Genomic DNA, 25,064 nt, shown 5'->3' with positions numbered 1-25,064 from the left:
AAAAAAAAGAGAGAGAGAGAGTGCCAGAAAAGAAATACGAAAAAGAAAAGAAAGAAATGAGTTATCACCAGGCGCAGTGGCTCATGCCTGTAATATCAGCACTTTTGGAAGCCGAGGCAGGTGGATCACCTGAGGTCGGAAGTTGGAGACCAGCCTGACCAACATGGAGAAACCCTGTCTCTACTAAAAATAAAAAACTAGCCAGGAGTGGTGGCACATGCCTGTAATCCCAGCTACTCGAGAGGCTGAGGCAGGAGAATCACTTGAACCTGGGAGGCAGAAGTTGCGGTGAGCCAAGGTCATGCCATTGCACTCCAGCCTGGACAACGAGAGTGAAACTCCATCTCAAAAAAAAAAAGAAATGAGCTATCAAGCCATGAAGAGAGATGGAAGAAATGTACATGCTTATGACTAAGTAAAAGAAGCCAATCTGAAAAGGCTACATGCTGCATGATTCCAACTATGTGACATTCTGGAAAAGGCAAAACTACAGACACAGTAAAAAGATCAGTGGTTGCTGGAAGTTAGGAGGTAAAAGGGATGAATAGGTCAAGTCCAGAGGATTTTTATGGCAGTGAAACTACTTTGTATGATGCTACACATTTGTTCAAACCCACAGAATGTACAACACCAAGAGTGATTCCTAATGTAAACTGTGGACTCTGGGTGATAATGATGTGTCATGTGTCAGGGTGGGGGGCATACAAGAACTTTGTCTCTTCCTTGATTTTGCTGTGAACCTAAAACTGCTCTAAAAAATAAAGACTATTAAAAAGAAAAAAGGAGCCACCCAAAGCATCCACAGTAGGGAAAGAAATAGTCAAGTTCCAGATGCGCTAAATGAGAAACTAGGAATGAGGAACAGGTGAACTCAGTCCAATGTGCCTCCAGTCCCTGGGCCTTGGGCAACGCCACTCACCGAGGGTCCACTGGAGGCTGGAGAGCAAGCTGGTATCGTTTCTGCCTCAGAAATCTTGAGTAGTGGAGGGTGAAACACCCAGGTAGGGTGTCCAGCAGGTATTTAAATGCATGACTCTAAAGTTCAGAGATGCTGTGTAGATCTGGAAGGCGTCTGCAGGTAAAAGATGGGTTAAACCATGAGCACAGAGACTGCCCAGCACACCTTGCAGGTGCATCTCTGCAAGGGTTCCACGTGTGGCCTGAATGTATAATTTGGAAATGTATAATTTGGAAAAACTGCCACCCCTACCCCATGCATCCCAGCCACCCCCTACACCCTCCCTCTCAACCCCCCACGTTTGCACCCTCTTACCTGTTCCTATCAAAACGAAGCCAGCCGGGCTTCTTCTATTGGGAAAAGGAAACCTTGGTCAGAGACTCCACAGCCCACATTTTTAGGTGGGGCGGGTGTGGCAGATTGGGAGTGAGGAGGGAAGAGAGGGGAGATGTTTGAGACGGTAAGGGAAATAGAGAACAGCTGAGAGGGAGGAGGAGGAGGAGAATAGGGAGGGAAAGAGGTGGAGGAGGGAAAGGAAAGGAGAGGGGGCTGGAGGAGGGGGAAGGAAAGACAAAGAACTGCTGGGAATCAACCCAGCAGGAATTACACTCATTTTTTTTTTCAAATTTCTGGAAGCTAGCATTTACCCAGGTGGGAAAGAAAACGTCTTCTTCTTCTTCTTTTTTTTTTTGAGTCTGAGTTTCGCTCTTGTTGCCCAGGCTGGAGTGCAATGGCGGGATCTCAGCTCACCGCAACCGCCGCCTCCCAGGTTCAAGCAATTATCCTGCCTGAGCCTCCCTTGTAGCTGGGATTACTGGCGCGCACCCCCATGCCTGGCTAGGAAAGGGAGCGTCTTCACCAATATCCAAACACGTGTATGAGTGCATGCTGCAGGTGTGAATGTGAATGGCAAAGCGGGGCTGACTGTGGCTGTGGGTGCAGATGGAAGGGATGTGGGTGCCTTACACATACTGACAAGGAAAAGAGAAATGGTGAGAGGCCTCAAAATAAGCAAACCACCCTTCCACAGCCCTAATAAATCTGTTTTCGTTTCCTGTCTTCCCTGTCCTCATCCATGTGCACGTGTGACCTTTACCTCTTTAACTCGCCAGAGTTGAGGGAGGCAAAGCCATGCCGCATCCAGCAGAGACCCAGACCGCAGTCAGACGCCTTCAGAAGTCACCGTCTCCTAGCAAGCCCCTCCCCCAGCAAGGCCCACACCAGCCCCGCCCCTCTTCACTTCCGCCAGGCTCTGGGCGTGGTCTTGCATCTGCTTTGCATTTCCAATGAGTGCTCCCCTTCCCCTCTCGGCTGTAGACACCACCCCTCCCCAGGACTGCAGGGTCCCGCTTTCCTGGGCCAGAGGTGGCTGCCAGGTTTGTGCAGAGCTAGCGGTTCTGAGGCACTGGAAACGCACAGGGTCAACTCCTCCTCGATGCAACAACGTAAGTACATTTCCATGTCATGTGCAATCCTTGCGATATAAGGTGACTGACTGTGTTCTAGGCCATCCACAAGATGTCCTCTCTTCCTAACCATTGTCCTAGAGTTGAAAACACTGGAAACTATTTTTTTTTTTAAGAGTTTTTTCCCCCCTGAAAATGTTCCCTGTGAGCCAGAATGGTGAGGAGGGCATTTCTTCAGCTCCTTGAAGGAGGTAGGTCCAAAAGCTGCCTGCTCTGCAGAGAGCCCGGGAGAATGGGTGTTGCCTTACCTGACATCACTCCAGTAGCCCCTGGGAGCATCTGAGAGGAACCCAATCCCAGGGGCACTGTCACTTGGTAGGATTGCTATCATTTAATTTGCCACATTGCTTTTTAACCTGCTTTTTGTGCCACCTTCCCTGGTAAATCATAAGAGTCCTAAGGGCTGGTTACATTCTATTCATCTCCCAGTGCCTGCCACATTGTGATATAAACAAGCAGAGCAACCACTGAGTGAGCCCCTACCCTGGGCCAGGCACAAGTGCTTGACAGGTATAAATGACCTATCAATTGATGCCACTATTATGCCCACTTCACAGGTGCTGAGGTAGAAGCCCAGCGAAGTTAATTAACTTGGCCACGATCACGCGGGGAATAGAAACCCAATTCATGTTTAGGCTTTTCAGTTTCTAGGGGAAACTTCCCTGAAATATTCTCAGGCAGCAGAAATCTGGAGCCAGCTCCAGGTCTGAGAGGAATGGCTCAGAAGCAGCATTGCCCAGGCTCTGCCTCTGTTGTGTATAAGTGGCGCCAAGGATTTAGAATTTCCCCAGAAGTGAAATAATAATCATAAACGTCTTTATTACAAGAAGATATGCATTGCTTTTACAATCTGCTTTTTTTTGTTGTTGTTGTTGTTGTTGTTTTTGATTTGTTTGTTTAAGACAGGGTCTTGCTCTGTCACCCAGCCTGGAGTGCAGTAGTGCAATCTCAGCTCACCGAAACCTCTGCCTCCGGAGTTTGAGTGATCCTCTCACCTCAAATAGCTGGGACTGCCAGTGTGTGCCACCATGCCTGGCAATTTTTTGTAGACATGGGTTTTGCCATGTTGCCCAGGCTGGTCTGGAGCTCCTGGACTCAAGCAATCCACCCACCTTGGCCTCCCAGTGTTGGGATTATAGGTGTGAGCCACTGTACCCGGCCTGCAATCTGCTTTTGAAAGCACTTTTCTATCAAATATCTTTTTAGATGCTGTGAAGAAGGCAAGGTAGATATCATTTCATTCTGATGAAGAAACTCAGGCTCCGAGAGAAGTGACCATCCAAGACCGCACAGCACGGTGAGGGCAGGAATAGCATCTGTATGCTGGAAAGACTTTCAGAAGAGGATGCTCTTCATCTAAATGAGTTTGGGGAACAGCCCAGCCCTTTTTCCCGTTTACTAACAGCTCAAGGTACCCCTGGCCTAGTCTCTGTCAGGGCCAGGCTGACTGCACACCGATCTGCTCCCTTCTTGAAGGAAGAGGCTGAATTTTGAGCACTCTGATGAGTGCAGGGACAGCTTGGGACCCCTGTGCCTCAGTGGCTGCACATTCCAAGGCCGAGTTTATGAAGGAGGGCCAGCAGTCATCTATCTCCCCGTCAAACACCACTACAGACTTGCAAACGCCAAACTCTAAAGTTGGCTCTCCAGGCTGGACCTATTCAAATAAGCTGTGTCAGCCAGTCAGTCACAGAGGAACTGGCCCCTCCACCCTCAAAAGACCCCTAAACCAAAACCTGGGTGGCAGAGCAGTTGTCACCATCAAGCCAAGCCTGGGAGTCTAGGCTGAACTATGAAGAGGACACCATTGAGATAGACAGTCCCCACCCTCATAAGCAAAGTGTCCAGTTATCTGTTGTGTGGGCATCTAGGGAACTCCTAAGGGATCAGCTGCCCAGCGGCCTTTTCTAGAAATGCAGACACATCCACATGGATACAGCAAGATCTCCAGGAGACATGTGTCCTTCTCCTCCCCTGACAGCCACACTGATTGGACCAGCTGTGCAGAGCCCACCTGAGCTGCGCCTCCCAGGGTCCTTCCCTGAGCATTTCGAACCAAGAGACTCCATTGCAGCCTGGCTTTCTCATAAACACAAGGGATATAGACTTCAGAAATGTTAATGGTGGCCGTTCTCCTTCTTGTAGTCAAGAATAAAGGAAAGCCACTCTACAGCAAGGGAAAAGAATGAGTAAGGCCTGAAAAGAGGAAGAAGGCCCACTTGCATCCATGCCTGTGGGTTCCATGGTACCCTAAGACTTTTCTCACAGTCCCCATTTTTGCTTAGAGTTGGTTTCTATTACTTGTAACCAATAGAGCTAATACAATGTAACTCAGTCATTCTCAACCAGGGGTGCTTGTATTCCTAGGGGATATTTGGCAATGTCTAGAGATATTTTTGGTTATCATAACTGGGGGAAATGGGGTGCTACTGACATCTAGGAGGTGGTCACGGACGCTGCTAAACATCCTACAATGCACAGGCCAGCCCCGCACACTAGGAACCATCTAGTCCAAAATGTCAACTTGAGGACCCCTCAATGCACCATGCTTGTCAAAGACAGGAGCCATCAACATGAAAAACAGGCTTTGTGTCTCACTTCTCCATTTAGCAAAGAGTCTTTCATTTTAAACGATAACATTCTGGTGGTGAGAGGACAGACAATGAGTGCAACCTCTATGAAGAATCACTGGCTGGGCACAGTCCTTCATGCCTGTAATCCTAGCACTTTGGGAGGCCAAAGCCGGCAGATCACAAGGTCAGGAGTTTGAGACCAGTCTGGCCAACATAGTGAAACCCATCTCAAGTAAAAATACAAAAAATTAGCTGGATGTGGTGGTGTGCACCTGTAATCCCAGCTATTCGGGAGGCTGAGGTAGGAGAACTGCGTGAACCTGGGAGGCGGAGGTTGCAGTGAGCTGAGATCCTGCCATTGCACTCTAGCCCAGGCAACAGTGCGAGGTTCTGACTCAAAAAAAAAAAGAATCATTTAACAAGATATTTACCTGGGGCCTTAACATGTTCACTCTTAAATCAGTAATTTACTTTGTAAAATTTATTCTTGGTGGAAAATCTTAATTCAGAGATATACACAAAGATTTATGCAAAAGGAGGTTCCGTGCAGCTTTATTTATAATGGTGAAAAATGGAAACAACTTAAATATCCAACCATTGGGTATTGGTTACATAAATTATGATACATTCATAGTACAGAATAATATATGTAGCACTTAAAATTATGTTTATGATGATTATTTAGTAACAGGGAAATGCTCATTATGTTAACTGAAAAGCCAGAATATAAAATTTGTGAAATATGGATAAGCACAGAAAAAAAGGCTGCAGGGAAACATATCAAAATATTAACTATGGCTATCCCTAAGGAGTAGAGATAGATCACAGCTTTATTTATTTATTTTTTTGCTGTTTTCCTATTTTTTAAAATATTTTCCAATTTTTCTGTAATTAACATGTATTATAATTCAGAAATTTAATACTAAAAAGGAATCCTGATATCAGAATTGAGGAGATTCTAGATTATTCATTCATCAAAAAATAAATGTATCTATTAAGGGCCTGCCATGTGCCAGATAGACATTGTGAATAGGCAGATAAGGTCCCTGACCTCAAGGGGTTTCCAGTCCAGGAGAGGAAGCATTTCAGAGGTTCCAGCTATTTGCAGATTCACTATTATAGAAACCATCTGAAAGGCTTTAATATTGACACCTAGATAGCTACCATTTGTTGAGAGCTTATTGTGTCAGTATGCCTTACAATTTTGATTTCATGATCTCTACATAACACCCTGAAAAAATATGGTTAAGTCTTGGGCAGTGGCCAGGATTCAAACTAGATCCATTTTCCATCAGCACAAATTCCCAGTCTCCTCTGCTCCCTGCTTCAGTGACAGGGGTCATTCAGGACCATGAGATGTGGCAAACTGGAGCCACCAAGAAAGATTTTAAAGTCGAGAGAGCCAGATAGAAAAGGGTATGCAGGCCGGATGTGGTGAGACAGAATCTTGCCCAGGCTGAAGTGTAATCCCAGCACTTTGGGAGGCCGACGTGGGAGGATTGGCTGAGTCCAGGAATTCGAGACCAACCTGGGCAACATAGTGAGACCCTGTCTCTACAAAAAAAATTTTAAAAAGACACAATTAGCCAGGCAGCATGGTGCACACACCTGTGGTCCCAGCTACTCTGGAGGCTGAGGTGGGTGCACAGCTTCAGCCTGGGAGGTTGAGGCTGGATCATGCCACTTGGGCTTCAGCCTGGGCAAGACCCTGTCTCAAAGAAAAAAAAAAGGAAGAAAGAAAGAAAAGAAAGGGGCACAAGTGGGAGGAATGTAGACCACTGACCAGATATCTAGCAGTAGAGCCAAGGGTAAGGTTGTTTGCAGTGTTAGGGAAGGTGGTGGGGCCAGGGCTGGGGCAGAAGGGTGGTCACTGTCACAGATGTGCTCTGAGCTGCCCATGAGAAGGAAGAAAGAAAAAGCAAAAACCATCTAAGAAATCAGGACAGAAAGAAGAGTGCTTTGATGCAGATTGGAGTGGCTGCAGCTGCGGCCAAAAAGGAGCGTGTCCTCTCCTCAGAGGTGAGTCTATTAGAGAAGGTTCCATGCAGTGAGAGGGGAGCACAGAGGGGAATGAGCTTGTGCTGCAAACCGTTAGGGGACGGAAATCAGGAGGCCTCATGGGTTGTAAAGGGCTGTTGAGATTGCCTCCTCCCAGAAGAAATCAACAGAAAGGCTCCTGCTTCTTTGGCGACCCAGAATCCCTCCGAGGAAGCCAGGGTTGCAGCCAGCACTCAGTATCACTGTTGCTGCTGCGGCTGCTGTTGTTTTTAGGCTGCTTTGAGATAATCGATGTGAAAGTGTTTTGAGAAAGTCAAAGCACTCTATGTTCAAATAAAAGGTGTTGTTTCCATTCTTCCCTCTTCCTGTCTCATTTCTCAAAACTCCCTCTGCACACCAGGCAGCTGCTGGACTGAGCTATTGGACATGTCTCACCTCCCACAGGCTCCCTTGCCTCCAGCGCCCCCATTCCCTCCCCTTCACCTCGCTGACCCCCTCCTTCCTTTCACACAAGGCCCAACCCTGCTTCCTCTACCCTGGAAGCCTCCCTGGGACTCTCCACACTGGGCTGGAGCCTCCTCCTCTGGGCTTGGCCAGCACCTGTTGATCGCCAGCTGCACACACTGCAATTTTCTGTGCTTTCCGTTTCTGTTTTATCTTTTTCAGTCTTTTTCCCTCACTCTCCCCACAGTGACATAAGTTTCTTGGGCACAGACAGAGTGTCTAATTTGTGACTGCATGCCTAGAATCTAGAAAAGTCCAAGCGTATTATTGTAAGCCCAGCAAATGTACGTGGATTTGAATGAATAAGTAAATAAAACAATGTATATGAAGTCACTTTTTATGGTCTTAGGAATAATCATTATTAACAGTTCATTCAACAATATTCACTGATCACCTACTAATCTTTGAAAGGCCTCTACCAGGTATGCAGGGCAGCACATAATAGGGTCTCTGCTCTCAAGGACTTTGCAAGGGAATGAGGGAGAATTTTACAGCCTACAGACAACAATAACATAAATGTAGTAACACTTATGTGCCCTAAAATAACGAGGCTGCCCGTTGTAGAAGTGCAGTCAGGAACAGCTCCCCAGAGGCTTCAGGAAGGCTCCTGAAGGAGGAGCTGACTTGAACTCTGCCTTGTCCAGTGCCCCCGCAGCCCTGGGCCCTTCACTTCATTCTGTTCCTTCTGCTTTGGGATGACTTAAGAGAGCTTGTGTCCTGCCCCCAGCTGCTCCTGAGGGGCCACCATCTGGCAAACTTGGGGAGTCTTTGCTCTGAGGCCACCATCTGGCAAACTTGGGGAGTCTTTGCCCTGAGGCTCCCCGCAGGGTCACTCCTGCTGCAGCTCCCTCTGGCCAAGGCCTCAAAGCAGCACAGGCTGAGGGATTGGGAGCCCACCAAACCCTGGTTTGAGTCCTGGCTCTGCCACTTGCCGGTTGTGTATAGACACGATTATACTTTATCCAAGCCCCAATTTCCTTGTGTATAAAATAAGGCCAGGCCAGGTGTGATAGTTTATGCCTGTGATCCTAGCACCTTGGGAGGCTGAAGCAGAAGGATCACTTGAGACCAGGAGTTCAAGACCAGCCTGGGCAACAGAGCAAGAGCTTGTTTATACAAAAAATTCAAAAATTTAGCCAGGTTCCAGCCACTTAGGAGGCTGAGGTGGGAGAATTGAGAGGCCCAGGAGGTCGAGGTTGCAGTGAGCTGTGATGGTGCCAATGTATTCTAACCTGGGTGACAAGAGTTAGATCCTGCCTCAAAAAAACAAAAACATAACATAAATAAAATGAGGACAGCAGTAGCCACTGGTGAGATGGTGACACTTCAATGAAACAACAGATTTGGAGAACCTAGAACATTCTTTTAAAAGCCTTCAATAGGCCAGGCACAGTGGCTCATGCCTATAATCCCAGCGCTTTGGGAGGCCAAGGCGGGCAGATCACGAGGTCAGGAGTTTGAGACCAGCCTGGCCAATATGGTGAAAACTGTCTCTACTGAAAATACAAAAATTAGCCGGGCATGGTGGCACATGCCTGTAGTCCCAGCTACTCAGGAGGCTGAGGCAGAAGAATTGCTTGAACCCGGGAAGCAGAGGTTGCAGTGAGCCAAGATCACACTACTGAACTCCAGCCTGGGCGACAGAGCATGACTCCATCTCAAAAAAAAAAAAAAGGTAAGCTATTTTTCCTCCTAGGATCCATAAAGTGCAGTGCATTGAAGCCAGGGATGGGTGCACTCTAGGCCTCATGGGTGTGTTACTCAGACATCTCACAGGGCCCTGCCCACCCTCTGGTCTGGGAACCCTCCTGGGATCCCAGAAAAATGATGCAGGTTAGTAAAACTCAGACCTCCTAAATTTTAGACACACATTTAAGAATCTCTCCTGCTGGGGTTGGGGCACATGCTGTAATCGCAGCACTTTGGGAGGCTGAGGCGGGCGGATCATCTGAGGTTGAGAATTCAAGACCAGCCTGACCAACACGGAGAAAGCCTATCTCTACTAAAAATATAAAATTAGCCAGACGTGGTGGCACATGCCTATAATACCAGCTACTCTGGAGGCTGAGGCAGGAGAATCGCTTGAACATGGGAGGTACAGGTTGCCGTGAGCTGAGATCACACCATTGCACTCCAGCCTGGGCAAGAAGATTGAGACTCCATCTCAAAAAAGAAAAGAAAAGAAAATAATATCTCCTATTTAGCAGGGTCAAGAACTAGTTGTAAACTATAGATGCCCGAAAAGAGAGAATGGCCACATTTTAACCTCTGACCCCATGAAGCACAAGGAGGCAGGTATAGTGACCCCAGATGAGGAAACCAGGCCTCAAGAAGGGAAGTGATTTGGCCAAGGGCACACAGTGCACAAGGGGCAGAACCCAGACCAAGTCGGCTCTTTCCTGTCTGCATGGTTGCCATGTAATAGGCTGGGCACCTGGGGCCCCCTTCTTGCCTAGGGACCAGTCTGCCTTTGTAGGACTAACAAATTAGCTACAAGATTAGAAATTACGGTTTAGGGGTCATGTAGGCTCTGCCTCTAAGAGTCTGAACCTTTCCAAATTGTCCCTGGGGATCACATCACTATTGTAAAACCTAAGATCAGTGCTTGAGGTATTTTGTAGACCCTGCTCTTGACGGACCAGCTGACACCACCCAGACCAGTAATCTGGCTCAGTCAGTGCTGCCATCACACCCAGGAACAGGAAACAGCAAGAAAACCTCACTTAGACCCCGACCTCACAGATTCCATCACCAACCTGACCAATCAGTACACCTACTTCCCAAGGCCCCTGCTTACCAAATTATCTTTAAAAACTCCGATCCCGAATGCTCGAATGCCTGGGGAGACTGATTTTGAGTAATAATAAAACTCCGGTCTCCTGCACAGCCTGCTGGTGTGACTTACTCTTTCTCCATTGTAATACCCCTGTCAAGGCAGCAGGCAAGGTGAACCCATTGGGTGGTTACACTGTCTTTGCAGTCTCTAAGGCTCCTCCTGCCCCAGTGCTCAGGGACTCCTGGGTATTCAGTGGAGGGGTTTAAGATGGAGCCAGGCCTGACATCCTGCCGACTTGCTTGTCACAGAACAAAGGTCCCAGGGTTATCTGGCCCATCCTCCTGCTCCCTGCTCTGCCCCCCTCCTCTCTGCCTCCTGCTCCCAAACCAACCTGTCTGTCCACCCCAGTTATCAGCACTACAGCTGGCTGGAGGGGAGGGAAGGAGAGGCTGTATTCATTACAGCCTTGCACATATGAGCAAGTTAGTGGGCCCATAGCCTTCACCCCATCCAGCCCCTGCTCTAACACTGCATCATCTCCAAATTCTTCTCTCCTCCCTGCTCCCATCTCCCAACCACAGAAGCCTAAGATTCCAAGGGAATAGCTGGAATCTCCTTGCAGCTGGACCTTTTGCTGGCGGGAAGGGGAAAGGCATAGCCTGACCTGGGCATCTCAGGGAGACACTGCTTGGGCCTCTGCCTTCTGGGTCTCCTCTTGGTTCCATTTGTCCTGTCGCCTCTCCCTGTACAGGAAATCAAGAGGAGCAGTCACAGTCATCCTGCCTGATGCATTAGGACGCAGAAACCCAAGAAGCTTGAATGGCTCACTCAAGTTCACATACAGCAGCCTGAGGAGGAAACCATTCAGTCCAACAGGAGCTCGGCCAAGTTGGCAGCTGGCCTTGCCTTCCTCCCTGCGACGGCCAGTATCCTGTATGGATTCACGGAGAACTCAAACGTCAAAACTGGCAGAGGTGGAAGAGGGGAGTGGCAAAGGGGGAAAAAGATGAATCGAGGAGCGCAATCCCCCTAAAGAAAGAAGCCTTCAGTGTACTCGGTGGCCCCCTACCGGCTCCCGGTGCCAGCCACAGCACCATCCTCCGTTGAATCTTTAATTAAAAGAACCGAATTTACAAGATGGGTGTCAAGCTACGCTCTTAATCTGCACCAGAGTCAGCTCCTCTAGGAGCTACTAAGACAGATCAAAGCTGCTTCTGTGGAGCCCTGACCCTCCAGGGGAGTCGGCAGCAGGAAAAAGATTTGGAAAAACCAACAAACAATTATAATAATAATAATAAATGAGGAAAGAAAGGAGAGTTGGGAGTAGGAGGGCAGGAGGCCCTCAGGCCAAGGAAGGCAGCAGGGGCCAGGCCATGCTTGATCCGCTGGGGTCTCTCCTCACACCCAGCCCCAGTGACAACTGGTGTCCTTGACTTGGACCATGGTGGCGAGCCCCTGCCTCTGTGTGCCTGACCCAGTTGAAGGTCCTCCTGTGACTTCCTGTGTCTCTCTCCAGTAACTTAGAACCCTCCCTGACCGCATTCCTTCTTTCAGGCCCCAAACCTTGCAAATGCTGCTGCTTCCTCGCCTGGAGCATCCTTAGCTTGGGTTTCTTTCCCTTGCATTCAAAAGAGTCTAACAGAAGAGAACGCTCAGATAGAAGGGCAGAATGGATCACTGTTAATTATGAGGACCTGGGAGGCAAACTGCCCAGATTCAAATCCCTCTACCACCCCTTGCTCGCTGTGTGACCCCAAGCAGGTCATTTAACTTCTCTGTTACTTCATCTGTCAAATTCACTCACGACAGTACTTAACTCACAGGGCTGCTGTTAATGAGTTAATGTCCACACATATCTGATTAGAAGAGCACACTGTGAAACACGGCCCATTATTACAGCTCTAATTCCATCCCGCAGGACCAGCTGGTCAGGGCCCCTTTCCACAGCAGCAGTGAGTCCAGATGGGCCATACTTGGTGCTGCCCTCTGCTGTCTTCCCAAGGCCACATCTGCAAGTGGAGAGGATTTGACCATCTCTGACTGGGGGAGGGGTGAGTGGAGGGAGGAGGGAGTCTTTATGTGGGACACCTTTGGAAGCCCCTGTGTTCTGTGTAGTCCCCAGGAAAAGGAATGCCTGCCGGCTCTGTAGAGGGCAGGCTGAGCTCTGGATATGGGCTTCCTATCCTCACAGCAGCTGGTTTCATCCTGTAGTCTGAAGTCAAATACAGTTTGCCACCAGATTTTTGTCTGAAACTCCTGTTTGGTCTGTTGGAGAAATTCATATTCTTCCAACCATCATAGTTTTGCTCCATCTTTCAAGAGCTCATAACCTGGCCTTGTTTTGCAAATAGAGCTTTCTTTCTCTCCTGCCTGTCCTTTACCTTCCAAAGCTTCCCCATATTGAACAAAAGCATTTTCAACTGCTCTGTAGTGGAAGATAGGGAGGCCTGGGGTGGGGGGGAGGGGTGGCGGCAAAGGGTAATTAAATAATTCTGCTGCAGCATGAAAAACTAACAGCATGGAGTATTATTAATATGATGTGCTCTTCCCAATGAATTAACACAAGCAATCCCTCTCTCCCGTCTGATGTTCAGTAAACATTTGTTGAATGAAGAAATGTTAATAGCTTGTGATTCTGTGTTTCCTGTTAAATTATGAAGTCCATGTAGCCCAATAGGATCAAATCCAGTTTATATGCAGTCTGTGTTTTGAGCCCCAGGTCAAAGTGAATAAAATATGTGTGAAGACGCAGTGATAATGTCTATTGGGTCCCGTTGGCTTCCTGTATGTGAAGGGGATAGAGTCTACCTGGCTTGGTGTTGGTGACTTGAGAGTACCCTCTCCCTCTTCCAGGTTCCCAGGTAAACCAGGGGCAGGTTTTCCCTTCAAGGTGGAACTCTGTTGAGACCCTATGGCAACTCTTGTGAATGACTAGCATGTGCAAACTCATTGTTCTTCAGCTGAGCCCAAAAGCAGGCAGGAAGAAGGGCAATTCCTGCAGGACTGAGTCTGCCCCCAGCTGAGCCTTGCTTTGCTCATTGCAGCTATTTAAGTCTCTCCATAGTGCTGTGACTCGCCTGTCTGTCCTTGATTGGAATTCCACAGGGAAATCACATGCGGAACCTGGTCACTATCTGTACACAAAGCACATGGAGAGATTCTAGGGACAATCATCTCTAAGTAAATTACCTAAGAGCAGAAGAGTCTTCCCCGGAGCTGGGGGAGATTGGAGCGGGGACAGGAGGTGGGAATAAGTGACTTGTGCATTAATCACAAAGCAGCAGATGACAGGGGCCTTGGAACCACTGTGTCTGTCTAGCTGGACGAGGCGAAAAGGAAAGGTCACCCTCGTCTGGGAACTCCCATCCATCATAAAGACACCCACTTACCTGGTTCGCATGTGCCTGGGCTTCCTGTTTTCCCTGCCCAGCAGAGATGCTGCCCTGCCTGCTTCATTGTCCATTTTCCGCCCTCTGGGCCATCCCAGCATCCACCTGGCCTGCCCCACCCAGCCCAGGCCACAGAGGAGGGCATGGCTTTGGCTAGTTGACCTTTAGGAAGTCATTTACGGGGTGTAGTCTATCCTAGTTCCTGAGATCTGTAAACTTCTCTTTCTGTGCCCTGCATCTTCCCCAGTTATCAGGGCCCACGCAGGAGAGCGGAAATGAACCCTCATCCCTCTTCTGTCAACTTCTTCCCTTGATCCTCCCCAGCTTCTTCCCTCTCCTGGCAGCCCGTCCCAGCCTGCTGTCCCCTGAGCACACAGGCTCCAATGAAGCAGGAGCGGCCGAGAAAAACAGACCTCTCGGACACCAAACTAGAAAGGAAGGGGTTTTATTATTACATCCGGGAGCAAGGCTTAACGTTTTGTCCAAATGGCCACGCTCCCCTAACAAAGAGAAGCTCTGCCTTTACATAGGCTTACTCTAGGTATTACATGTGAAAGGATCTTCCGTTTACAGCCGTAGAAATTATAAGTGAAAGGGCCTTGGGTTTACAGCTTTAGAAATCACATACGAAAGGGTCTTGGGTTTACAGTTTTAGGAATTACATGTGGAAGGGTCTTGGTCTCAGGATGGAGGAGTCGGGTGGGGATTTGATCTTGTTTAAGTAAAAACAATGTCTTCTGGAGAGATCCCCGAATACCACCACCTGCTATCTTACAGGAAGGTGAATCAGGAGGCCAGCCTTTTCTTCTATTGAAATGCAGTGTGGAGGTCAAGGGGAGGTGATCCCAGATGCCTGGGTCTCCTTCCTCACCTGTTGGATGGAGCTGCCTTCTTTCTTACCTCTGAGGACCCTCCCTGGGCTGTACCCTAGCCCTTGGATGGAAACCTGTTCCCAGGTTCAGGACAATTTCTTTCTGACATATTTTCACAAACGTGTGTTTCGTCTCCCAGGTCATTTCCATTTGAACTGGAGCAACGTCCTTCCCCAGGTGTAACGCTTGGCAGTGGATTTCAGCAGTGGTGATGAGTTTGGAGTAGAAAAAAAGAGTCTTGATTAAAATGGCTACTTCGTGGCTCAAATCACAGATAGAGCACGAGATTTGGATTCAGGCATTGGATTTTTTAAATTATTATTATTATTTGAGACGGAGTTTCACGATTTCGTCCAGGCTGGAGTTAAGTGGCCCTATCTCAGCTCACTGCAACCTTCGCCCCCCACCCCTCGCCCCCACCAGGTTCAAACAATTCTGCTTCAGTGTCTCCCAAGTGCCTGGGATTATAGGCAGCTGCCCCACGCCCAGCTAATTTTTGTATTTTTTTTTTTGTAGAGACGGGGTTTCGCCATGTTGGCCAGGCTGGCCTCAAACTCCTGACCTCAGGTGATCCACCTGCCTTGGTCTCCCAAAGTGCTAGGATTACAGGTGTGAGCCCCTGGCATGGGATTTAATCCTGGCACAACAACTTCCTAGCTGTATAACCTTGGGTGCGTCACTTAACTCATCCTAGTTTCTCATCAACAACAGAGATAAACATGTGGCCTCATAGATCTAGTTGAGGAGAGGATTTAATAAAAATAATACATATATTTTTACTCTTTTTTTTTAGAGAGAGAGAGAAAGGGGAGGAAGGAAGGAGGGAGAAAGAAAAGGAGGGAAAGGGAGAGAAAAGGAGGCAGGGAGAGAGAAGGAAAGAAGGAGGGAGGGAAGGGGGAAAGAGGGAGGGAAGGGGAAAGAGGGAGAGAAGGAGGGGTAGAAAGGGAAAGAGGAAGGGGGAGAGAGGGAGGGAGGGAAGGCAGGAGAGAGGGAGAGAGAGCGCAAAGTATTTTATTTTTTAATCCTGGTACTAAGTTGTAACCATTCTCCTTAGCGTGGTAAGGCCAGCACTTCCAACATTGGGGAAGGGGTGAAAGTTGGGGAACTGAACTGCCCTCTGCAGCTGAATAGCACCTAGCCAGGTTATTTTAAAGATCCTTGGCCCCAAGTATCTGTGGCTACACCCCTCTGGATTTCCACCATTGCAGGAATTCCTCTGGGTAAGCATTGTAGTCTCCCTAGGCACTCCCATTTTTTTTGTTGTTTGTTTTTTTTTTGAGAGGGAGTCTCGCTCTGTCACCCAGGCTGGAGTGCAATGGCACAATCTCGGCTCACTGCAACCTCCTCCTCCCAGGTTCAAGTGATTCTCCTGGCTGTCTCCCAAGTAGCTGGGATTACAGGTGCCCGCCACCACACCCAGCTAATTTTTTTTATTTTTAGTAGAGATGGGGTTTCACCACGTTGGCCAGGCTGATCTCGAACTACTGACCTCAGGTGATCCAACCACTTTGGCCTCCCAAAGTGCTGGGATTATAGCCATAAGCCACCATGCCTGACCAGGGTCTCCTTTGGAAAGGTGAAAATCCTTGTGAAAGTTACAAATACTGCAGTGTGTAAAGTGTAATTAAAAGATTTTATTTATTTTTGTGAGAATACAAGGTGCCCTAGAGCTCAGAAACCAGGAGAAAGCAAGGATTGTCCCAACTATGAGAGGTGAATTCAGGCCTGAGCCAGGCACTCTTTTATCCACGGCCTCATTCTACCTCACAGCAACCTACAGAGGTAGTTATTGTTATATAATTGTTTAAAAGTAAATCAAGGCCCTTGTATAAATACAACCTCTTACAGGCATGAAATTCAGACATGCCAATGATTTAATTCATTGATTAAGGGAACTAGTAAGATGTTATAGCTGCACTGTTTACAATAGCAAAGACCTGGATCCAACCCAAATGCCCATCGATGATAGACTGGACTGGGAAAATGTGGCACATATACACCATGGAATATTATGCAGCCATCAAAAATGATGAGTTTGTATCCTTCGTAGAACTGACACAAGAACAGAAGATGAAATACCGCATATTCTCACTCATAGGCGGGTGAGGAAAAATGAGAACACATGAACACAGAGAAGGGAGCACTACACACTGGGGTCTATTGGGGGGAATAGGGAAGGGACAGCGGTGGGGGAGGGGAGCTGGGGAGGGATAGCATGGGGAGAGATGCCAAATGTGGGTGAAGGGGAGGAAGGCAGCAAAACACACTGCCATGTGTGTACCTATGCAACTATCTTGCATGTTCTGCACATGTATCCCAAAGCCTAAAATGCAATAAAAAATAAAAATAAAAATAAAATAAAAAGATGTTATAGCTGCTCAAAAAGAATCCGAAGAGCAGATGCGTCAGAAGCCATCGGGAATGCTGACATTAATTCCTTAATCGATACAAAGCTGGTCAATATCCACGGGGCCATAATCAGTTGCATTTCCAATTGATATAATTTGCATTTCTATGGACAAAATCATTTGCATTATTATCAGTTTTCTGCAATTTTCAGAGTCATAAAATAGCTCAAAGGTAACCCACAGGGAAACAGACACCCAATAACAATCTTCTTTTGACATTTCAAAGTCTTTCACAACTTTTTCAAACATTGTGACTATCCTCATTTCATCACAAAGCAGAAAGGATGGAGACAGGCATAGAAAGTAGAAATGAAGAGTGGAAATCTAGTCCAGAGGTACCCAAGTGCCATCCTATCTGTCCCGAGGGCTGTGGACTCTGTAGAATTGCTTGAACCCAGGAGGCGGAGGTTGCAGTGAGCCAAAATCGCACCACTGCACTCCAGCCTGGCACCTGACGCCAGAATGAGACTCTGTTTCAAAAAAAAAAAAAAAAAGGACGATGCCTGCCTGCTACCTGGGTCCCTAGCTCAGCAGCATTCCCCTGTCCCTGGATGCCCAGCCAAAGATGGGAAGCTGACTTGGTTAGGCTGGGCATCCAGACACTCAGGATGAATAGAAAAGAGATAAGAAAATTATGACTTACACACATAAGATATTTTCTTATGGCAAGGCAAGGGGTCTAAGACCCCTGGAGATGCCAGAGGATGGTCCAGATATAGTGAAGCCCAAAAATGCACTACTCTGGTTCTAGCCTCCACATGCATTCTGTGTATTGTGCTGCATGGCTTGTGCTATGGTCTGAATATTGGTGTCTCCCAAAATTCATACGATGAAACTTAATCCCCAGTGTGATAGTATTAAGGTGGGGACTCTGGGAGATCATGAAGGCAGAGCCCTCATGAAGGGGACTAGTTAAGAGGCTGGAGGGAGCCTGTTTGCCCTTCTGCCATATGAGAACACATAGAGAGCAGCATCCATGAAGAATGTGCTCCCACCAGACACCAAATCTGCCAGCACCTTGATCTGGGACTTCCCAGCTTCTAGAATTGTGAGCAATAACATCTCATAAAGATGTTTATGAAGCCGGGTGCAGTGGTTTACACCTGTAATCCCAGCACTTTGGGAGGCCGAGATGGGCAGATCACCTGAGGTCAGGAATTCAAGACCAGCCTAGCCAACATGGTGAAACCCCGTATCTACTAAAAATACGAAAATTAGCCAGGTGTGGTGGTGCATGCTTGTCATCCCAGCTACTCGAGAGGCTGAAGCAGGAGAAACACCTGAACTCAGGAGGCAAAGGTTGCAGTGAGCCAAAATTGCACTATTGCATTCCAACCTGGACTACATAATAAGACTCCATCTCAAAAAAAAAAAAAAAAAAAAAGTTTATGGCCAGGCACGGTTGGCTAATGCCTGTAATCCCAGCACTTTGGAAGGCCAAGGTAAGTGAATCACTGGAAGTCAGGAGTTCAAGACCAGCATGGTGAACGTCTGTCTCTACTAAAAATACAAAAATTAGCTGGGAGTGGTGGTGTGTGCCTGTAATCCCAGTTACCTGGGAGGCTGAGGCATGAGAATCACTTGAACCTGGGAAGCAGAGGTTGCAGTGAGTGGAGATTGTGCCACTGCACCACAGCATGGCGACAGAGTGAGACCCTGTCCCCTCCCCACCCCAAAAAAGATGTTTATGAGTTATCCAGTCTAAGATATTTTCTTATGGCAGGGCAAGGGGTCTAAGACACTTGTCAGTAGCCTTTACCTATACCGTCCTCCCTGCCTATAATGAAGAAGATCCTGAAGCTCAGTAAAAGTTGGCCTAGGCTGGCATGCAGGCTAAGAAAGACAGGAACAGGGCTTGGCACCATCTCGCTTCCTGAGAGCCTGCTCCAGCACCCACGGTGCAGGGTTGTAAGCAAAGCCAGGGACAAAAGGGATTGCAGACTTCAGAAGCCAATGACTAACTAGTATCTGGTGAACTGAAGCAGAGATTTCCTAGCATGTGACAATATTAACATTTGCAGCCTGGGTTTTAACTCCTCCACATCAGGGGTTTGGTTGGCAAAGCCCTGTTACCTCCCCCACATTTGACTATCTGCTGCTAAAAGTCAGAAATGATCAAAGGCCTTGCTTTTAAAGGCACAGGGCTGCTCTACCAGAGAATGAGAGGCCCAGGCAGGCCCCACCTGGAAAGAACAGAGTGTGCGCACACACACACTGGAGTTTGGGGTTTCATTCTAATCAAGTGGGGCATCCTATCTTCACTCCACGGAGGAAGGAGGATCGCATCCAGTGGAGGATCTGCGGCCACCAGCAAGTTCAGCACTGTTACCCCGTAGTAACTGTTTCTGCTGGATTAACAGGGAGAAGAAGCAAGCATCGGGGAGAGATAGCTCCTGACGGTTTTTAAAGAAGAGTGCATTTAAACTTAAACTCAGAGTGCGCCTGAACAGCTGGGCTGGAAAATTGGTTGTTTAGCTCTGCAGTTTGTAGTTTGTGTCAGGGACTCACTGGCTGAGAGAGAATAAAAGCAGCTTGATTTTTTTTTTTTTTTTTTTTTTTAAAGATGGGGTTTCTCCATAAAGGCCAGGCTGGTCTTGAACTCCTGACCTCAAGTGATCCACCCACCTCGGCCTCCCAAAGTGCTAGGATTACAGGCGTGAGCCACCACGCCCGGCAAAAGCAGCTTGATTTTTTAAACTGCCAGTATTATGAACCAAGGCGAAGACCTCTAGGGAGCAGGGACACAAATGACTTCTTTTCCCCATTCCTGCACTGCAGAGGGAATAACAGGACCAAACTCAGGAACAATCGCCCACGAGTCTGAGCTGTTAGCACTATAGGCATTGATTAGGGTCTAGGATTTCCTTGTTCCCAGCTCTGCCTTCCAGGAATCACAGCCCCAGAATTCCAGAATCTCAGATCCGGAAGGGACCCGACATGGCACAGGAATCCCTGCTTCAGCTCCCGTGACAGCTCCTGTCCTCTGCGGAGCCCGGTGGCCCAGGGAATGCTCACTACTCCTCTGCCCAGCCTGCTCACTGCTCGCCAGTGTAGACTGGCGGTAAATGCCTTCTTGTGTGAGCTGAAACCTGTCTCCCTTTCATCAACCAGAGCAGTGGGCACGTACCACGGCACCTCAGATGAGAAAGGTCCCTCAGAAATCCCATGAGTCAGACTACCTAAATTCACCTGCAAGCATTTTTCTCTGGGTCTACCTAGCGTTCTAAAATGTTTTTTTGATCCAATATTTACAACAGAGAGATTTCCTAATCTAGCCTTGTGGATTCTCTTGGTATATTGGAAAGGCTGGCAACAATGGCCAACACTACCATCTGAAAGGACCTGGCTGGAGTTGGGTGTTGGTTTTCCCACTGCTGTGGGCATGGATCTCCAGTTTACCTGCATCCCACACTCCCTAGTGTCGCTGTCCCAGCAGCTTTCCTCTGAGATCCACTGGTCTCTATAGCTTATGACCTGTTCATGCTCCAAGTTTTTTTTTGTTTGTTTTTTTTTTTTGAGACAGAGTTTCGCTCGTTGCCCAGGCTGGAGCGCAATGGCACAATCATGGCTCACCACAACCTCTGCCTCTTGGGTTCAAGCGATTTTCCTGCCTCAGCCTCCCTAGTAGCTGGGATTACAGGCATGTGCCACCACATCCCACTAATTTTGTACTTTTAGTAGAGACAGAGTTTCTCCACATTGGCCAGGATGGTCTCAAACTACCGACCTCAGGTGATCCACGCACCTTGGCCTCCCAAAGTGCTGGGATTACAAGCGTGAGCCACCAAGCCTGGCCCATGCTCCAAGTTTTACCATGACCATGTGCCAGGATCCTCCTTGGCCTATGGTTTATTCCCTTCCTTTATAATTTAACCTCTTCCCTTCCAGAGCCATGCTCACCTCAAGGAATTTTCTTCCTCTTGTCCTGCTCTTATTTCCATCTTGTGGCCTTTATTGATATAGAAATAACCAAACTAACAAAGCAACTTTGTTAACTACTCCTCTCCTTGTGCCCATGCATTTAAATCAGTAGTGCCCAGGCAGGCATGGTGGTTCACGCCTGTAATACCAGCACTCTGGGGGGCTGAGGCAGGTGGATGGCTTGAGCCTAGAACTTTGAGACCAACCTGGGCAACATAGGGAAACCACGTCTACAAAAAATATAAAAATTATCTAGGTGTGGTGGTGCATGCCTATAGTCCCAGCTACTCGGGATGCTGAGGTGGGAGGATAGTTTGAACCTGAAAGGTCAAGACCACAGTAAGCAGAGATTGAGCCACTGCACCCCAGCCTGGTGACAGAGTGAGACCCTGTCTAAAAAACAAAACAGCTGGGTGCAGTGGCTCATGCCTATAATCCCAGCACTTTGGGAGGCCGAGGCGGGTGGATCACGAGGTCAAGAGATCGAGACCATCCTAGTCAATAAGGTGAAACCCCATCTCTACTAAAAATACAAAAATTAGCTGGGCATGGTGGTGCGCGCCTGTAGTCCCAGCTACTCCGGAGGCTGAAGCAGGAGAATTGCTTGAACCCAGAAGGCGGAGGTTGTGGTGAGCCGAGATCATGCCATTGCACTCCAGTCTGGGTAACAACAGCGAAACTCTGTCTCAAAAAAAAACAAAAAACAGAAAAAAAAAAAAAAATCAGTAGTGCTCAACTAGCAACAGGACCATCTATAAGACTTTGCGAAATTTTCTGTATTACAATAACTGGGGCAATAATTGCTTGAGGTCCAAAAATGCTAAATATTGTGCTATGCTAGGAATAGTCCCATTAAAAAACAAACCAAAACCTTATTTCCATTCAAAATGCTGCTAATTCTCATGGGAAAATACTGATTTAAATAGGATGCTAGCTAATTTTGTCTTAAATCATTTTTCTCTAAGCCTATGTAAAATGAGAACAACATAGTTCATTCTTATACCAACACATTTCTTTCATAGAGTTGTTGTGAGAATAGCGTGAGATTTAAAGAACAGACACTAAGCATACAACAAATGCTAGAAATGATGGCTGATAGAGAAACTGAATGATGAGACAGGAACTGGTGTGTCCGCCCATAGACCTGAATTCCACTTCAAGCTGGAATAGCTAATCTGCCATTAACACACCACCTGACTCTGGTCATGTTTCTCCCCTCTGAACAATGAATGGTTGTACTAGATTTCGGGAGTCCTGGTCATCCAAAATATTCCATGGTTCTATGTTCCTAATACAAAAAGCATATCTTTTTTTTTTTTTTTTTTTTTGGAGACAGGGTCTCACTCTGTCACCCAGGCTGGAGTGCAGTGCTGTGATCTTGGCTCATTGCAGCCTCTGTCTCCTGGGTTCAAGCGATTCTCCTGCCTCAGCCTCTAGAGTAGCTGGGATTACAGGCACACACCACCCTGCCAAACTAGTTTTTTGTATTTTTAGTAGAGACTGAGTTTCTCCATGTTGGCCAGGCTGGTCTCAAACTCTGACCTCAGGTGATCCACCTGAGGAGGCCCACCTCAGCCTCCCAAAATGCTGGGATTACAAGTGTGAGTCATGGCGCTGGCCTCTTTTCTTGTCTGGGCTAGCATTCCAGGTGCAATGGGGAAAGCTGACCCGAGGCTGTATTTCCTTCCCCAGCAAATTAAAGAACAAAGACAAAGAACAAACCATATGTGTATACAGGACCCGGATGCACATTGGTTATCATTGGGGCACTGAAATCTGTAATGTTTTCATGGAGGTGGTGGTGGGTAGCCTCAACTTCTCCTAGTTGTTCCCTTTCCTTAGATGGGGAAAGAGTTTTCTCCTGGAATACAGCCTTTTGTGATGGGTACCTGTTGACCACTAGTCTCTCATCACAAAGGGATTCAGGGAGCTTCCGAGGCTCCATAGAGGCTCAGAAATAGATCCCTCCCCCTACTGCCTGCTGGAAGGAAGGCAGCCGCCATAGGGGTAGGAGGTGGGAGGCTGCACATCAAAGGGAAAAAAACAGCAGTTCAGTTCATTTGAATAAACCAGGAAGAAGGGAACTGCAATAGGTTATTACTGAGAGAATAATTTGTAACTAGGTTACGGATCATCTCGAGGAGATGGAGACTGAATGGTAAAATGGACAAAATACAAACGGAAATAGAACTCTCTTGGTGGCTGGTGGGGAGTTACAGCACCATTTACTCTACCCTTCTACTCCATATTTTCCTCCTGGATGTCAGAGATATTTTTCAAATACTTTCTCAAAACACCAGGGGTAAACATATTTCAATAAAGACTTAAGGGAGTTATCCTCAAACGGATTCAACGCTGTTAAGGGCAGAGGGACCACCGGTCCCCTTAGATTTTTATAGGTTACTGGTGCCCTCTGGTGGGGAATAACGGTTACGTCTGTGGGGTACAGGTCGGAGATTTGATTGGTCATTCGTGTTCAGACGCTGCAATCCCCCAATTCTGATATACCACCAAGAGGAGGCAGTATCAGGTGATAAGCACTTCACAGGTGTTATCTCACTGGTCCATCAGCCTGTTTCACAGATTAGGAAGCTGAGGCTGAGAGACATGAGGTGAACTACCTGAGGTCACCCAGCTAACTGACAATCCTAATTCAGTGCCAAGAATTCCAGAAATGCTGATGGTCAGTTTTTCAAACATAGACAAACTCTCATACACACTCATGCAAAAAGGAAAGACCAAGAAGAAGGTAGATGCAATTTCCTCCAAAACGTATCCCCTATGAAGGCAGCAGCTTTTGCCAGTTTTGAGCATTGTATTTTGCTGGAGTTAAGATTTCCCAATTTAGGGCACTGGAAAGTTAGAGTCTCTTTACCTTGGATCAAAAGCATGGCTCTTTCCCACTAGTGATTCTCTTAGAGGTTAATGATGAAGGGGAACAAGCTCTAGACTGAGAGGGGCAAGGGCAGTCACCAGACCAAAGGTGTGAATTGGCCACGTAATGCTTGATATCACTTCTGTCGTAAAGTAGGAGTGTTCAAGAAAGTGATCTTTAAGGCCATGGAAGATATTTTTTGCACCCCTTGTCCTAAACCTAAAATAAGTGCTCATTCCCCTCTCCCTTTTCTCCACTCCTGCAAGGTTTCCTGTGTATGTAGGTGTCAGAAATATTAGAGTATCTGCCTAAATTCTGAGCCCAGTAAAACAAAACCAAAATCCATTCTCATCCCCATGATGCTTCCATAACCTTGTCCCTAACCGTTTCCCACTGTTCCTCTTCCTCTCCCCAGACCTCTCCCTCTTAGCCTTAGACTTGAGCAGTGGTTCTCAGAATGTGGTTTCTCAACCAGAAACACCAGCATCACCTGGGAACTAGATAGAAATGTGAATGCTGGGACCCCAGGCTCGCCTACTTTACTGCAACCTCTGGGTGAGGCCCAGCAACCTGTCTAACACCATCAGACCTGCCGAACTGCTTGCTCAAGTTTGAGAGCCACTGCTCTACAACAAGGCTCCTAATCTAGGGTCCACAGATGGTTCCGGGCCGTTTAAATGTTTTTTGAATTTGCATATAACATTTTGCACGTGTACATGCCCTTTTTCTGGAGACAGGTCTCAAAGCAGTCAACTCTTGACACCAAAAAAGTTATGAACTACTATGCTATCCGTTTCTTTCTTTCCTTTTTTTTCCTTTTTGAGACAGAGTTTTGCTCCTGTTGCCCAGGCTTGAGTATAATGTCGCTATCTCTGCTCACTGCAATCTATCTCCTGGGTTCAAGCGATTCTCCAGTCTCAGCCTCCAGAGAAGCTGGGATTACAGGCGCCTGTCACCAGGCCTGGCTAATTTTTGTATTTTTAGTAGAGACGGGGTTTCACCATGTTGGCCAGGCTGGTCTCAAACTCCTGACCTCAGATGATCCCAAAGTGCTGGGATTACAGGCGTGAGCCCGCCTATCATTGTTTCATGGTAGACAACTTCCTGCCTACATCTGCAAACTCTTCTTTCCTCCTCTTCTTTGCCTTAAAAGATACCTGGCTTTCCCTCCAAAGGATCTTGGTGGTCACTTTCCCATACCTCATGTGCTTTCAGGATAGGGTATGGGGCCTCCCCAGTACTGCACTCAGACCACTGCTCTTGCATACTTCCAAATCTCTGTGCTCTTTTTTGACATGTATGTCTATACTTCCCTTTACTCCTC

General features: G+C 47.5%; 1 long non-coding RNA gene across 1 annotated transcript; it reads right to left on the bottom strand.

Moving 5' to 3' along the window:
• Positions 1-840: 840 nt before the first annotated feature.
• On the bottom strand, positions 841-11,242 carry LOC144580398 (uncharacterized). The gene is made up of 4 exons (XR_013529851.1): positions 11,118-11,242; positions 10,940-11,018; positions 1,274-1,308; positions 841-1,072 (listed from the first exon to the last, which is right to left on the bottom strand). It is a non-coding gene; the product is annotated as an uncharacterized LOC144580398 (long non-coding RNA).
• Positions 11,243-25,064: the final 13,822 nt, after the last annotated feature.

Source organism: Callithrix jacchus, chromosome 19 (assembly GCF_049354715.1).
Source record: "Callithrix jacchus isolate 240 chromosome 19, calJac240_pri, whole genome shotgun sequence".
Classification (NCBI taxonomy): Eukaryota; Metazoa; Chordata; class Mammalia; order Primates; family Cebidae; genus Callithrix; species Callithrix jacchus.
The sequence above is the reverse complement of the archived record's forward strand: the minus strand, read 5'-3'. Positions and strand labels throughout refer to the sequence as shown.